Below are 16,340 nucleotides of genomic sequence, written 5' to 3' on the forward strand. Positions count from 1 at the left end.
ATAAAACACTGGATATTTAACTTTCACAGTAGGTATATTGCCTTATTTTAGATACAATTAATCACTTAGCGCAAAAGCGCGCGGAGTCGTCTCCGCGCGTCCCTCTATTCTGACGTTTGATTCTCGTGTGACATTGACGTATTGTCAATGTCACTATGACAGCATCTCATTGGCTATAACGATACCGCTATTTTAACGTTTTAGATTTTTCATAATTAACACAACCTACATACTAGGAACTGAAGATCATTTTTTTTTACTACGATACATCCACATCCCACCTACATAATATAATTCAGCAGTCACCTGCAATTATGTAATGACCTGTTATTGAAGAATGGTGTGAATTATCGAGCGATTTGATAATAACAGCGTATCAATTAGTACTACGTCCTTGCGCCCACGACGATTCTCAAGCAATTATTTATCGCCTACTGTCGAACTGTTACGGCAAATAGGGCCTAAAGGTTTAGACAATGAAATGGAGTTGATTAGTAGCATCGAACTCGAATCATTTGCCTCGTATTTAATTTTGTTTTATCATTGATTAGCTTTCCGTCCGCGACTTCGCCCGCGTGGAATTTTGTCTGTCACAGAAAAACTTTATCGCGCGCGTCCCTGTCTCAAAAATCGGGATAAATTTCATCAAAATCGGTTCAGTGGTTTAGGCGTGAAAGCAAGACAGACAGAGTTACTTTCGCATTTATGATACTAGTATAGAAGTATGGATTTAATCACCATCATTAATCCACGTCCGTACATAGGCCCAGATTCCTTTTTGTCATAAGTACATCAAAAAATTTAAACAGTTTCCAATTACTGCCAGCTCCTGTCTCCAGCTTGTCGTATTCACGCGACTTTTTACAATTCGTCATTCTGCCACACCACATGAGTCATGAGTAAAGAAAACTTTGTGGCTCTACCTAGCTTGAGATCCCATGCTTGCCGAGCCACGGTCTCCATTCAAGAACTTATGTTATTTCTCTCAATGTAGAGTCTACATTTTGAGGGCTAAATGATGCCAAGTGTGTCGCGATAATACTGCAACCTTCATATTTAGAACGGAAGTGAAGTATTTTCTCAAACTCCCAGTCAAGTTTAGGTGCTTCTGATCCTTGCTTGGCACACAACTTTTCCGAACGTGTGTCATGTTTTAATACTGATGTCATATACCGACGTTAAGAACCCCAAAAACTTTGAATGATCCAAAAACTACACCAAGTTTTTTCATCTTCATTCATAAATTCATAATGATATAGCGTTGACATTTAGACCGACAAATTGACCTTGTCACGTCGTGTTAAATAAATATTTTAATTACACGTGCTGAGGCGACACGGCACACGGTTGTACCAGTTCACGGTCGCTTGACAAAGGTGATCTACTTTGTTATTAATTTTGACAATTACTCGCGAAATGACAAACTGAGCACTTTGTTTGAATTGTGGTTAGAAACTTTGTTAATTTAGTATTCAATTTGTAAAACGTTAGCACCATTTAATAAAGACGGATTTAAATGAAACATCTGCAGACTAATTACCACAAAGGAAAAGGTAGCCAGATAGAGAGAACATAGCTTATAAGTCAGTGTCTCCTAGAGCACCATCAGCAGGTCATTAAGTCTATTTTTATTGAAAGAGAAAAGGTCGTGCCTTCTCTGAGGAAAAAAGAGGATTCACGCTACACTTTCTACGCTCTGGCCAGATTGATTGAGGGTTGGGGAGGACTGGTGTCCATTTATTGAGTCGCCTCGGGAATCCACGGGAATTTTCTTCTTTTCTTTCTTTTCAATTAATAGAGCAAAAATCACTAACAGATACAAAACATACTCGCTACTTAACTTCAATTGACGCCTTTGTAATGGCATTTAGTCTGAAAAGACCAAAATAAATTGATAAAAATTGTTACAGGTTAAAACATAATTTTCATTACAGCATCGCATTGTCCTGCCTAAGCGCATTTGAACGATCGGTGCCTGCCACGCGGACAAGTGTAGAATTGAATTGCATATAAATCCAGTCCATTTATTGTACAGTGAATGACATACTTTTGTGGCAAAATAACACTTAATACAAACTACATAAAATGCATAGCTTGATGTGCTGTCTGTATTTGTTGATAATAAGATGTTGATTACATCGGTCTATGTATGGTTGAATAGAGTCACTTCCTTGGCGCTACCTATAGTCAACTAACGTAGTTTACCATATACATCTTGTAGAACTTGTCGTTGAATAGTAAAGTAAGTTCATTGAGATAATAATAAGAGGTTGAATGTTATTTTAATGTATAAACAATAATACTATAAAGATTCATCAAAATCCAATTTTTGCTTGAAAGAGTAACAAAAATCCATCCATCCTCACTAAGATTCACATTTGTAATATTAGGAAGGATTATTTAGATCTTAAATATTCATGAACCTGCAAGCTTCAAGAAGAGAGCGTATCTTCACCTTAAATGCCGGCAACGCAACTGTAACGCCCCTGGGACTGTGGGTGTCTATGGGCGACGGTAATCACTTACCATCAGGTGATCCGACTGCTCGTTTGCCTCCTGTCGCAAAAAAAAAACCTACTAAGTAGACCCGTAACCCGAGCATTGTACCTAAGTGGTATAAATTCCACATTTTTGGGTCAAGAAAACTGCAGTATTTATACTCCCAATTAAAATAGCGCGAGCATTCTATAAATCCATTACACATTAGCCAGTTAAAAATACTTAATATAGAGGCATAAAGTTGCAAGGTTACATATAAATTAAAAATAATTTTCTTTAGTCATTTTCAACGTTCATTTGAGGAAAACCACCGATGGAAGATTCAATTTTCTTACGTCAACGCAAGGTCACGCGGTAAGCGATCTTGTCATATCCACATCACATTTTATTATTATTATAACAGTGTCATGTAACTTATTACACTCATGTATAGGCACAGTAGACGTTAGTCTAACTCTACAAAATACCGAACTTGACAGGCAGTATTCCAATTTGCACCAAACTGCAATGTTAACAGCATTGTTGTGTTCCGGCAGTGGGAGGTAAGATAGCCAGTTCCTCTGTGGTTGAGAGTGGAAAATCTCGATTCCACCTTCAGCCTGATCATCACTTTTCATCAGGTAAGATGCAGCCAAGAGGATAAAGAATCCCTGGACAAACTTGACCTTCACTGGTTGAGTTTTTATTGGCGGTCAAGCTATAGATCCTGGCTACACAGGAGTTGCAGCGGTAGGAACGAGAGGTGGGAATAGTCCCGAAGAGGATAAAAAAACCACACAAAATTGCATCTAACCAAACTCATTCAACGAACAAACAAACTACAAAAAGTTTAATAGTAAGTCATAAAAAATATTAATTTATTTCCTTCGCGAAAAAAGGATAAACTTGGTTTCCGCACTCGAGCGACGCACGGGCAGGTGTGACGTCAGCGTGTCACCTTGCTGCGCCCACGCTGCTTGCGGCCTTAGTGCACTTCGATGCGATGCTATTTATAAGCCTGACTTGATCGGAAAATAATATTATGAAGATAGAGTCTCTCACCAACTATCAGCTTATAGGGATTCAAGACTCTTTGATTAAGTTCATAATCATCTTCTAAATAATCTGTCCATGATCGGCTTTCAGTTGTTCATTTGATTCGTTCGTTCATTCTTTTCAACCAAAATTAAATGTCGTTAGAACTACTGGTCAAAGGTCTCCTTTATAGATTTTCACAACGACAGCTCCTTCTCCTAAAAATGCGCAAGTCTTTGACCAGTGTGTGTTGCTAGTGGTGATGACGCACAGAACGGAGACGTGGTTCCTTGACTATGAAACTGATAAGGAGGCTCAATCATAATTATGTATCCTATGTAAGGGATTCAATGATGTATCTTTGAAGCACACTGGTTTCGCCAATGACGATTTTTTAAAGATGACGATGGGCAGTGGAATTTGAAGTTTGCCCGGGGATAATTATTTCATTAAGAAGGCTCAATCTCATCCAAAGGGTGACGAAGTGTGCTATGCTCGGTGTCCATCACATATGGGAAAATCTTTAGAACCAAAGTAATCGAAATTCGATTATCACCCCATAAATTTCACTTCCTTTCACATGGCATTCCTACCATTGATCCAATTTCAAAACACCATAACATGTGTCGCACGACAAGCGTAGACAAATCTAGTTGTCGTGACGATCGCTTAATCGCACATTATATCGTTTGTTTGTGTGCAAACAAAAAAGCTGAGATCGAGTCGGGCTTGCGCAAACTGGGTTCCGTAGTAATAACAAAATCGTGATGAGTCGAACAATGGTTCGGTGTGTAATCGTAAAGTAACAGGTTTTTTATGCAGAACAAGACAGGTATTTGACCGCAATCGCACCTGTTAAGTTAGATGTCTAGGATGGTACATATCTGCCCTGTAAGTGCTTAATCACTCTCGCCTTGAAAAGGCCCGGATTATAGTGTTCGGGAAAGACAGAAGCAGGCAACGAAATTAGGTAGCTGTCACCTGTGACCAACTTTGCATTAGGAGAAGTGGATCCTTAATTTCGAACTTCTCCTAAAGATTCAGTCAAACTAACGCGATCAGATGCTATCAGCCAGCGTGCAGCGATGGCGATCGGACTTAAATGCATTGATCGCTTCTTTCTTTTTTTTTCTAACTTTTCCCCAGGAGAAAAATTGCCTTCAATGGTTTGGTTTTATTGGCGGACAAACTGTAGATCCTGGCTACACAGGAGTTGCAGCGGTGGGAAGGAGAGATGGAAATAGTTCCGTTCCGTACTTGCAAAGTAAAAAGTCTTCAGGGTTCTGTTTTTTATTCTATTGTTTTTTATTTAAACATTTGTTTACGGAACCCTATTTTCATGTGCCAGTGCATCTAATGTTCGGTCCCGTCACGATGCGCAAGGTGGTATTTGTGTTGATGACGTTTCATTTTCACCCGACCGCGAAAATGAGGTTAATGTTCTTCCACTATATCTCTGCCTATTTCATTGTTATATCAAGTAGGTTTTTGGAGTCAGGCACAAAACCTTTTTTTGTAAAAAGAGTTATTTTTATGACTCTATCCTCGAGGAACTATATCTTCGATTCTTTCGATCCTATACTGTAACTTCTGTAGTCTCTAAAATTTTAAACCTAAGCCTAAATTCAGGTTTAAGTAAACTAATTGGAAGTGTAGAGTATTTAATACCCATTGAGTCTTGAATAGACACTATTGAGTCGAAATAAATGGAGATATTGGTTTCAGAAAATGACAGGCTACATTTGGTTGCAAACGACATGTCAAAATCTACGTGAACCAAGCCGCGGGCGAAAACTAAGTTAAAACAAACATGCTAAGCCTTTCCCCGTCAAGCTCCAACAAGTTGACATGGCGAACCCAATTCCAGACATGTTGCAAAAGCCGAATGTGGAACATGTTGCAACACGACAAGGCCGCCGATTCCGCAGGTGCTGGTAGTGACATGTCCGAGAGGGCTTAATTTGGAATTTGCATTTCAATAGCTAAGTGCTGCCGTATATGGGTATGCTTCAATCTTGGTATCTTGGCTTGGAGAGATATCCTTGAGTTTATTAAATGGCAGTTTTATTATGGCGCGACATTAATAAATAGTAAAGTAAATAAAGCATTTAGTAAATACAAAATGACTGTGCATTACATATAACATACCAAATGAAGTATGAAGTTTTTCAGTTACTACCAGTAATAATTTTAATTATTATGCGTGGCGACTATTAAGTCCGTATTCACAAACATTACTATGAGGTTTCACAGTGCGCATGGACGCACAGGGTGACACACGAACCAATCACAGAGCTCTATTCAACGCTGTGCGTTCGATTTACTGCTTCACTTAAGCATCGTTTGTTAATACGGGCATTAGTACCTACCTATTATACTCACCTACTTATCTTCTGTCCGTATTAATAAATTAATCGCGAAACTCGTTTAAACTCGAGCTTAAATCCAGCTTGTGATTACTTAAGTTCGTATTTTGGATAACAAACTAAGAGGTAACTAGTTATATTAAAACAAACAAAAATCAAAATCAAAAATATAAATTCAGTTTAGACCACAAGTGGCACTTATGAACGTCAATATAAAAGTGTTTTAATCCCACATGGCTTAATGCATATAAACTTACTTTCATTGTTAATGATACTTTGTGACCTAGCCTCCTTGGACATCGAGCTTAATACAAGTTTGAAACGGGATAGAAATAGTCAAGTGAAAGTGCCTGAAAATACATAGCTTTAAATGACCTATGTATTTATTAGACACCGTGATTGCCAAATTCAGGAAAACGTATAGTTGTAAATTCATCACTTTGCAATCGTTATACAACAGTTGTTGGCGGCTAGCCAAATGTTGAAAACATAATTTGCAAGTTAAAGTGACTGAATATCGAATAGGATGTTTTGTAGACTTTTTGTAAGTTGCAAAAAATTTACAATGACACAACTGAGTGACACACTGGGTGAAGTTTTATGACCTTCGCTTGTCGATACGAAAGGCTGGGTGAAGTTTGGGGTCAAACATTCCTCCACTTTAGAAAAAAAATCCTGGAGGCCGTGACAGTAAGTTATTCTTTAAATCAAAATAATCAAATAAGTATTTGCGACCTGCAAAAACCCTTTGGAGATAGGAGATAAGTAAGGATGTCACGTCAGGCTATACAAATATATTTTTGATAAAATATCATCTATTACACTTATTATGATGACAATAGTATATTGCTGTATCGCTATCCGTACTCCGTACTGTAGGTTCTTCTCCTTTTAGCATATTAATTACAGAACATGAAAAGTGTGCGTCAGAATGGACGGTCACTACCCATATTTTACATCGAAACAAATATTGAACGTTGCTTCCCAGTTGCTACTAGTTGCTACTAATCGTTAGATAGTTGCTACCCTCGATTTAAAGAAAATAATCTACTTTCTTAGGTGACGCGCCATCCTAGCATCTGAATGGCTGGTCACCTATCCAGCGAGAACAAACTGCGCTAGTTAAAAGAGTTTGTTTGTAACCAACAATTTACTATTACATTAAAATTTTATATTACATGAATTCAATGCACCGATTTTCACATCTTAGAAACATTTTCAAGTATTCTTCTATGTTCGTTCTTTAGATATCTAAATAATATTATGAGCTAGTGACTAATATTGTGTGCATAATGGCACCGCCTACCAGCAAAAATGATTTCATAATTTGCATGTTAGTTTGTATTATGCATATGCACTAAACTAGTTAAATACCATAAAGCACACTCAGGAAGCAGACAGCAAGTTAGACGACTCAATAAAATATCACGGCATTCAGCCTGAATGATATTTACCTTGAACTTCACGGACTACTGGACACGGCAGGTTACTTTTTGTCCAAATGCTACTTGATTCACCGAAAAAAGCACCTTTTTTGTTCGGAAGCCACAAATTTTGGTTGACGTGAAAGATGGAAGATAAGCGAGTATAAATAATGGCTCTAAGCTTGTCAATATTACCACAGAATAATAATAAGTACTGATATTACTGACAAATTATATCTTGGATAGCTAGCAAGTCGTTAAGAAATATTCTCAACTAGCTTTTACCCGCGGCTTCACCCGCGTGAAATTTAGTTTGCCACAGATCGTCATAAATTATAGCCTATATGTTTTTTTTATTTATTTATTTATTTTCACCAACTTAAACTATCTTTACAGGTCAATAACCTAATGCGATAGCATAAATTATCTCTATTAATGTTAATCTGCATTATAAAGAATAATACTGTAAAGTTTCATCAAAATCCGTTCAGCAGTTTTGGCGTGAAAGAGTAACAAACATCCATAGAGACATCCTTTCATCCAAACTTTCGCATTTATAATATTAGTAGGATTAGTACTACTTGGGTTTACTTTTAAAGTTTATTCTTGTAATACATTTCCTAGAAATATGCACTTTTTAAAATAGGCAAATACCAAAATATAAGTTATTATTTAAAGCGCCTCTTTTAATATTCTCAGTGACCAAAAACTATAATCCGATCTTATTAATATTAATAACATGAGATTAGTCATTCATTTAGTTCTTCAAAAGTTGTTTGGCCTTGAAAACTGCCTTATAACAGCACATTAAGTACCTACTAAGTTAGAACTAGGTTAAAAGCGCTAAGTATGACCTAGGCCTTAAATGGGGTCTTTAACAAACTTAAGCAAGTAATAAAGCAGTAATTATGCTGTAAGTATAGCGTGTGAACAACATACTCGATACAATCTACATGCTCACCGTTTACTTTTACATGTTTTTTAATTTAAAACAATAACCGACCACTTACAGTGGGAATTTGAAAAGTTTTACTGCATAGGTGTATAATTTTTAATGGAAAGGACGAGCAATTTAATAAATAAGGAAACATAGAGCCTAGGAATTGTATTTTACTTAGAGACTGCGGAATCCATGAATTCGTAGTATGTACTATTTCTGTGGAAGACGGTTATTTAGGAATTCATGAATATAAAAATGTTATGAGAGATCTGATTAACAAATTCTTAACAAATACTCATACGGAATAGCTTCATGTATTAGATTTCATTTATCCTGACTGGATCCCAAGATCCTAATTAGCGCCTACACTCCATTAACGATTTCATAATACATTGTAAGTACCTACGTTTGAAAATTTTCACCCAGAATGTATCTAATCAATAATTGTAATTGTGTCCTTTCTGATCCTATTTAGCTCTATATTGGCATTAAAACTCGCGCATCGATGTACATATTGCAGAAATTGCGTTTGCGCATGACACGTGTCAATAATTACTCACTTGACACCACTTGAGAAGCTGCGAAACAAGTGACAACAGTTTGGTTAGTGTTAATTTATTTGACAGTACCTAAATCTTTATCACTTTAAAATACATTTGCTTTTCTAAGTATTTAAAGATATAAAAATACAACGCTTTTAGTCTACTATAAATCAGGATAAATAATATTCTCATGATAGGGATTTCATATTTAACAAGTGTCTCTTTTCTTCCTTCGTTACGTTCTAGTAAGAAAATTAGTTTAATGGACCGGTTGCATAAATTCTGTTATGATATTCACGATGATGAAAGTTATCGAAATTAAAATCGATAAAAAATAATTTCTAACCTAGAAATACTCGTTATATGCCATATTGACCTTTTAAACTTTTTTACTTTTCATACAATGAACAACACATCAGACTATCAACAATTTATTACACAAAATAACACTTATTGCAACAGCATATTATTTATAAAACGCCAAAACTTGATTGTACAGACTGTACAATGTCACTTTTCTGTATCCCTATATAAAAGACATCAACGAATTAGGCCAGTACTGCGCGCTTCAACGGGACAGATAGACAGTCCTTAACCAAAAAAATAGGCCTGTACTTTTTCTTTTTTCCATCGTATAATGAATCAAGTGATAGTGTCAGACTTAGTAGGTACCTAAATTAAACTGGTGTAATAAAATATCTTTTCCCAAAGGTTTATTTTACTTTTGAATTTTTTTTTATCCAGAACGAGGAAGCTCTTGGCCTGTATCTCACCTGATGGTAAGTGATGATCAGGCCGAAGGTGGAAGCGAGCTTCACCCGGAATCCTCAACCACAGAGGAACTGCGTATCTTACCTCTAACTGCCGGAACAAAACAATGCTGATAACGTGGTAGCTAGCCAGGCGGACTTAGAACAAGTCCTACCACCAACCAAACCGAACAGAAAAATCTGCCCCCACTGGGAATTTTCACCTGTTACCGCTTTGCACAGGAAGGAGGGTCTTTGACTTCAAACTCATACATTTTTTCCGATTAATATCGTTGTGGGTATTAACATTCTCCCGGAAAAAACTAAGCCTTGTTTTGTTTGGGTTTTTATTGGCGATCAAGCTAGAGATCCTGGCTACAGAGGAGTATCAGCATCCCGTATTGAGTAGAGTCAGACTTCATGATCCAATTTGTCAAGACCAAAAAGAGTCCAAGGCGATTAAAAAAGGTAACTGGAATCACGGTTTAAAGCCCTTGTCGATCATCTTCATCAATCAATGAAGGTCAATTATATTTTTCTCGTACAGTAATTTACTTTTAATGCTAATTTATTTCACACATACCTCTTATTTTAGGGAAAAGTCTTTTATCCATATTTATCCACTAGCTTTCCGCCCGCGGCTTCGCCCGCGTGGAATTTTGTCTGTCACAGAAAAACTTTATCGCGCGCGTCCCTGTTTCAAAAACCGGGATAAAAACTATTCTATGTTCTTTCCCGGGACTCAAACTATCTCTATGCCAAATTTCATCAAAATCGGTTGCGAGGTTTAAGCGGGAAAGCGTAACAGACAGACAGACAGACAGAGTTACTTTCGCATTTATAATATTAGTTGGGACTAGTTGGGATATAGTTGGGATTACACCCTGTATAATCTTATACACAGTTCCATATTACAAAAGGCTAAATAAAGCCCCATCAGGCAGTGTTAATTGGCAGTTTTTGCGGCGCCCGCGCCGGGGGCGTCACGTGGGCGCGGTGACGTCACGCGAAGCCTCCACGCGTGTGGGTATTATGACAAACAGCCAAAACTGGATGAATAACAAATTACATGTATTCATAGCAGTTTCCTTAAGCATTATGGAAATTAAATAAGGTGCTTGGAGTCTAGTTTGTTATGCTTTCGCTAATAAATCACTAAATACCTACTCCCTAACTAATAAAAAGTTATACAGTTGTTGAACACTGTTTTAAAATGACATTTCCACATTAAAAGTCACTTTAAAACACTGTTCAACGAGCGTGTAAGTGTTATTAGTAAGGGGGCTAAACTGTAATAATAGCTGACATACAATTTGAAGACGAATGTTAAGGATTACTTTTTGACAAGAAAATTACTTGTTGTGACACAAGTTAAAATATAATTAATGAAAAAACACTTGCATACTCGTTTAAGCACATACCTAGTTAAGGCATAGCCTGTTTCCCAAAAAGCTGTTATAATTTATGTAAAATTACTTATTTTCAGCACAATCATTTGCCTCAAGGATTGCTTGAGTCAGCTTACCTTGGGATTTTCGAGTGAGGTGTTGCATTGGAATCCTTAATTTCCTCCAAAATTTGTGTATAGGTGGGTAAGGACAAGTCCAATCAATGAGGGCTATCGTTTTTATACTTAACAGTTGGCACCCCTGGCGATTTACAGGACCTTACTCTACAGTGGCGCCATCTTGATGAGTGCAAATGCGATAGTCCTCCTACCACTTTAGCGCTCACAAGTTGGTGCCAAGTTGGTGCCACTGTCTTCGCTACTAGCAAGTGACAGGACCTTACTCTACAGTGGCGCTAACTGGTGAGCGCTAAAACGATAGCCCTCATTGCAAAAACCCTGATGTCAGACTATGTGCCACCATAAGTGTCTAAATTGCATTGCTTCTTTTTAGCATTGGTCCATTTATTGTCCCAAAGCAGTGGTAGGGTTAAACGAATGTAGTAGATCGTGTAAGTAAAGGCGCTTTTTACAAGTCTACTAATAGAAAATTAATTACTTTTGTGACTATACTTTCAAGTAAGACTCTTTTCGAAAGAAGTAAGAATCGTTTTTCTTTTCGGTCAATCATTCAGACGATAAGTAGAATGACGTCATAATAAACAACATAAAAGTAACAAGATATAATACAAAACTTGTTTGTGAAATTTGAAGGTTCAATTTTATTCTTATCGTGAATTACATGGTCTCGTAAGTGCAATAAAATAAGCTAAGTGAAACGTATTTATCTACTAAGGACCTTCTAAGAACATAACTATTTTAAATAACCTGTCTGGTGACGCAGTTTCTGTACACAGATTCACAAAGTTGTGTATTTTTTGTGTGTTTAACCTTGAGGAAAAGTGCATGACAATGTTCGCAATGTCTGTGGAACAGTACTTATTATTATTCTGTGGTAGAACGAAGACTTTGTCTTCACTAAAAGTTGTTTACTTCTGTTACTTCAATTCACAGTTGCCTTTTATTACTTTGTTTGTCTGTAGGCTAAACTATTAAAATAAACCAATAACTATAAAGTTATTCACGAATTACGTGCTTCCTTATTTGAGAAAACTATTATAAAGTAATAATATTAATAATAGAGTGTCTTTATTAGTTTCGAAAACAAATTTTAATCATCATTTTAACGAAATGGCAGCCCACTGATGGACATTAATCATAAGCTTCCCCTAAAAAGCTCTGCAAAATGAATCTTCCGCTTTTTGAAGCACTTCAAAACGCAAAAATGTAACGCCACTGAATAAATAAATAAATAGGTACGAAGGTACTAAGTACCTTACTTACTTACTTAAAAAAAGTTACACACTTGTTGAACAGTAGTTTAAAGTGACATTTCCAAACTAAACGTCACCTTAAACCATCAGTGTTCAACGAATGGATAATTTTAATTTTTATTAGTAAGGGGGGTAGTGTGTTATATTTACACGCGGACTTAACTCTCTACATAATAGGTAGAGCACCTTCATCATAATTACAGCCTCTTGACTTTTACATGGCATTCAGTTACGAGCGTCCAAAGGTTGCAATCAGGAAATTACGTGGCGACATTTGAACAATGATGCAGATCACTGTCAATCTTTGAAGACTGAACAGTTGGATGGTAATTCGTTATTATGTTATTAAAATAACTTTAATAAAACTTACATAAATAAAAAAACTTAGGTACAAATAAGGGTTAAAGTGTTTTAACGCCATTCTTGTTACTTAGTGTTGGGCTGATGCTGTGTAGGTTTGTTGTCGACACGACAAGAAGAAGAAGTGTTTTAAAAAAGCTTTTTACTTTAAGCTTATGAAATAACTGTAGTTTCGTTAAAACGATTTTTATCTGTCTGTTTGTTCCAGGTAATCTATGAAACGGTGGAACCGACTTTGATTTAGCTTTCTTTAGAAGATAAGGTGTAACAACTAAGGTTTTTTTAATAGGTTAATAAAACATTTATAAATAGTCCAGTCAATAAAGCATTATAGATGGAAAACTGTAGAACACAATTTCTGACTTCAGGACTTTATTTAGACTAGTTAGGAGGTGAACATAGCAAAAGTCCCCGCCCATAGCACTTGAGCCGGCGGGGAGAGGGGGGTTGAAAGGTGCCACTTTTCGGTTTTTCGCTTAATCCTCGGAAACTATGCGTCCTAGTGACATGACTACTTTGAACCAAAAAAAGCATATTCATTTTGCTACAGATGAGATAGACAAGTTTTTCTATAAATTGTATAGTTTTCGCGGCATCTGCTCTAGAAGGTCTGTAATATTGGAAATTTTATTTTTGTCTTACATATTCCCATCAGGAGAAAATCGACTAAATCAACATTGAGCAATTATTCTAGACATGCGGGAGCATGTTAAGCCTAGTTCCAGCGAGGGGACTACACCGTGCGTATATTTAGACGAATCACTTTGAGCCACTTTTGACTCCTCATCACTCAAAAACTACTGTGCATTAACACTTCAAATTTGGCTCATGTGTTGAGACTTACAAGATATACATCAGTTTCAAATTTCATAAATATGCCTCAAACGGTTCTTTAGATATTGACGTCCAAAAATCTACATGTCTGACCTATAGACCAAATTCTAACCACTTCCAGATGACCTCGAAGGTTCAAATTTGGCATCCAGAAAGGTAGTTATGTAAATACAAAGGAACAAATAAAAAACCAGTAAATTTTAACATTTCACATGTGATAGATAGATAGTAGTGCTCTAAATATCGATTTTTGAACGTCAATACCTAAATAACCGTTTGAGGTATATTTATGAAATTTGAAGCTGATGTACATCTTGCAAGTCTCAATACATGAGCCAAATTTGAAGTGTTAATGCACAGTAGTTTTTGAATGATGAGGAGTAAAAAGTGGCTCTAATTGGTTCGTCTAAATATACGCACGGTGCAGTCCCCTCCATGGAACTAGGCTTAACATGCTCCCGCATGTCTATAGTGTTTGCTCAATGTTGATTTAGTCGATTTTCTCCTGAAAGGAACATGTAAGACAACAATAAAATTTCCAATTTTACAGACCTTCTAGAGCAGATGCCGCAAAAACTATACAAGATATAGAAAAACTTGACTGTCTCACCTGTAGCAAATTGAATAAGCTTTTTTTGGTTCATATTAGTCATGTCACTAGGACGCATAGTTTCCGAGGATTAAGCGAAAAACCGAAAAGTGGCACCTTTAAACCACCCTCTCCCCGCCGGCTCAAGGGCTAAGGGCGGGGACTTTTGCCATGCTCACCACCTAACTAGGCTAAATAAAGTCCCGAGGTCAGAAATTGTGTTCCATGGATTTCTCTCTACACCATCGTTAAGGCATTCATTGACTGGACTAAAAGCTTACTGTCTAGTAAGTATATTTGCCTAAATGTAAAAATAATTTCCGCAGAACAACGTATTAAAACTTCGTTCAAGTTAAATAAAAAAAGTTTTACTATCATAATGAAGGTAGGTGTAAAAATAAATATTGCGCTTGAAATTAATTATTTTTGCACCTGTACAATGTTAAGTATTGTTATTAACTGACTACGCCATTAAAAGATGCATAGCATTACCATAAACAATTTATGTTGGTGGTTACGTAACTCTGTACAACACCTTCACAGTCCATAAAATATCGCGTGCAAACAATTCAAATAAAATTGTTAAAGATATTACGTTGAAACATAAATAAGTTAGATTTAAGTTCTTGTTTAAATGAACGTTCAATTAATTAATTTCACGTTTCGAAATTGCAGTTATTAATTATTGAACTAAATGTTACATCAATTTAACAACCAATCAACCTCTAACTCTAACTATATCTAGTCTGGTGTACTAACTCTCCCTTTCTAACTTGTTTAGAGCTTTTATGAAACCTGCAATCGCACAGCGAAAGGCTCACCAAACTCTCAAACTGTTTCTGAACGTCTAGGTTTGTCTTAGATTAAGACGAAAATACCTTTTAAGTAAAAACTAAACAAAAGTAAACTTACCTTAGAAAATTTGTCCTTTCCGGCCGGCAACAGATACTAAAATCAAAACACAACACAAATCACCAACGGAACAGAACAAACACTAAAAAACTCCTTGGTCGTTCACAAAAAAAAACTTTAAGCACTGTGAGCCGGAGCCACGAAATTGAAATTTAAAAAGTACACAATATTATTGGCGCGCAGTTTGACAGATGGATCAAGATGGCGGAAGGCAAGGCGGCCGTTCTCTTCAAGAACTCGAGGTCGACTGAATGAGTTAAATTGCGGAGTGAGAGAGCCTGTTACGTGGTTGAAGCCTTTGGTGCAAATAATTCGTAGGAGGCCGTTTCTTTGCAAGGAAAACAACTTGTTTTTTTTTTATTGTAATCCAATATTAATGTGCCATTTGACAAACAATTGAAATGGCGATTGAATCAGTTATCTTTTAAAAGGTCTGTAGTGGAAAAGGTTTATTGTATTATCTCGATTAGATCTCTATAGAAATTAAGCAAAAAAGAAGGAAGGACAGTCTCTTTATACATTATTATAATTTATCAACTTCTTAATGTTATCTTCTGAAATAATTTATTGTTTATTTCTGGTGCCACTTACCAAACTTCTTATTCCATTTTACCTATGATTAAAAAATAAAGTGGTTTGATTTTTAGAAACTTTTTGTTATCATTTTAACGAGTGTAGGTGTATTGATGACAAAATCAGCACACCTGTTGCGTTTCCGAGTGTTTGCATAGAGTTTACTAACTCTACATTTATTGCAAGTTGGTAATATTTACCTACTAAGTTTGTACAGACAGCATAGCATAACTACTCATGGCTATATGTAGGTAAGAAGGTACGCCTCCCACTATGACTAGGTGGACCGACGATCTGGAGAAGATCGCAGGAAGTAGGATGCGGGCAGGCAGCCAGTTGAGTGCCGGACCGTGAGTTTAGGGGCCCTGGGCTAATTATACTACTTACTTAGGAGCCCACCTACTATCGCATTAAGTATCGTCTATTTTTGACTTTGACTTGACTTAGCTGGGGGCCCCTTGAATCCACGGGGGAATCCGGCTCTGCAGGCAGCGCAACTTCGTTTGTCCAGCAGTGGACGTCATTTGGGTAGACCGACAAAGAAAGACTGTTGCCCCTTTAGCCCTGTGAAGCCGCCTATGGTCAAAATATCCCATCTATAGGAGAAGTATTTACTTACTTAGTATCTAGTCGGCCGTTTGGTGTAGTGGTTCGAAACGGACTACTATTCCGGAGGTAGCGAGTTCGATTCCCGCACAGTACAAACATTTGTGTGCATGAACATATTTGTTTGTATTGGACTGGGTGTTTTCTATGT

General features: G+C 36.8%; 1 protein-coding gene across 1 annotated transcript in view; it reads right to left on the reverse strand.

The window, feature by feature from the left end:
* Nucleotides 1-15,271, reverse strand: part of blo (bloated) — an 80,366-nt gene extending 65,095 nt beyond the window's left edge. The window contains exon 1 of the mRNA XM_028311067.1: nt 15,011-15,271. The gene's annotated coding sequence lies outside the window, so the exon portion shown is untranslated. The remainder of the gene's footprint in view (nt 1-15,010) is intronic.
* Nucleotides 15,272-16,340: the final 1,069 nt, after the last annotated feature.

Source organism: Ostrinia furnacalis, unplaced genomic scaffold (assembly GCF_004193835.3).
Source record: "Ostrinia furnacalis isolate ACB-3 unplaced genomic scaffold, ASM419383v2 OfSCF3159, whole genome shotgun sequence".
Lineage (NCBI taxonomy): Eukaryota > Metazoa > Arthropoda > Insecta > Lepidoptera > Crambidae > Ostrinia > Ostrinia furnacalis.